Here is a 1,471-nt window from a genome sequence, read left to right as displayed (position 1 = left end):
TGACAAATAAGTGCCAATCTGTTTATTTCATCTTAGATTTAAATCCTGTACTAAAAAGAGGCTCAAGTATGTTAGAGCTGAAAAGTCCATCTTTGTCAGTCTTTACCCTATCTTCATATATGTAAACTTACTCATTTTTTTTTTAATAATGGAAGAGAAATTTCTGTATGATTACATCAAAATCCAAATTCTTTTGTGTCAATTAGCATATTTATAATGAGATAGGTGTTCTTGGGCTTCTATTGCACAATATGATGATGCGTTATGTACTGTCAGAAAGACAAGGAATGTTAAAGGGATCTAAAAACTTATCTATTTCATGAGTCCACAAAGGCCCACCAAGGTATAAATGTGGAAATATAGGTCGATAATCATTTTCAATGTTTCAAAACACTTGCTGGAAATTATATCTCATGCAAACTAGGCATTAAGGCATGATAAACAAAACCGGTGCTTACTTCAGCAGCACATAGGTAAAAAATTGAAACAATACAGAGAAGATTATCATGACCTCTGAGCAAGGGTGACACAGAAATTCATGAAGAATTCCATATTTTTAAAAGAAAAGATTATTCCATCACACAGACTACTTTTGTACTAGAATTTGCTAACTTGTAATATGGAATTTTCCTTTTGGCTGATAAGCAGGATTTCCTTATAAATTGCCTGGACACTGGTTACTTTTAGGAGATTTAAACTCTAGTAATTATGACAGCTACATTGAAAAATAATTGTTCTGCAATTGTTTATCTTCATTTAGTTTAAAATTCTTGATGTTTGTAAAACTAAATTGTTTTAGGGAGATGAGGCAGAGGGGTGGGCAATTTTTTTTGTAAGAGTAAAGTAAATGAATATGCATTGAATATTAAAAAACAAACAAGACAAAAAACCCAAAAAGCAGCACTGGACTGAGAATCAGGAGACCTGGCTTCTGGTAATGACTCAGTCAATATCTGTGACAATTTTAAAGAGTTGTTTTATTTACTTAAGTTTCTAATTTCTGGTCATACCAGATAATTACTAAGGCCTCTTCCAAGTTTGAACTTGGAAGCTACCTTCGTAAAGAAGCTACAGTCTTCATTGCTAAATGTGCTTTTTATTGGAGCATTTGAGTAATGTCTTCTAGATACTTTCTGTAGGGAGTGTTTCAACTCTGGTTTCTAATGGAAAAGAGAAGCAAATATGGTAGCTGGAAAACTAGTAATGCTTAAGTCCACATCCCACACTATTTCCTATAGAATAATAGAGAAAAGCAAGACAATTAAAACTACACATGAAGGACACACTCAATGTACTTAGAAGATCACTTAATTTAAAAATAACTGGAACTGGACTTCCCTGGTGGCTCAGTGGTTAAGAATCTGCCTGCCAAGGCAGGGGACATGGGTTCAAGCCCTGGTCAGGGAAGGTACCACATGCTGCAGAGCAACTAAGTCTGTGAGCCACAACTACTGAGTCTGCATTCTGGGCC

At 34.8% G+C, this 1,471-nt stretch overlaps 1 non-coding gene across 1 annotated transcript; it reads left to right on the top strand.

The window, feature by feature from the left end:
* Positions 1–450: 450 nt before the first annotated feature.
* Positions 451–558, top strand: LOC136133355 (U6 spliceosomal RNA). Its single transcript, XR_010656504.1, has one exon. It is a non-coding gene; the product is annotated as a U6 spliceosomal RNA (small nuclear RNA).
* The last annotated feature ends 913 nt before the right edge of the window (positions 559–1,471 follow it).

This window comes from Phocoena phocoena, chromosome 13 (assembly GCF_963924675.1).
Source record: "Phocoena phocoena chromosome 13, mPhoPho1.1, whole genome shotgun sequence".
In the NCBI taxonomy this organism is placed as follows: domain Eukaryota; kingdom Metazoa; phylum Chordata; class Mammalia; order Artiodactyla; family Phocoenidae; genus Phocoena; species Phocoena phocoena.
The sequence above is the reverse complement of the archived record's forward strand: the minus strand, read 5'-3'. Positions and strand labels throughout refer to the sequence as shown.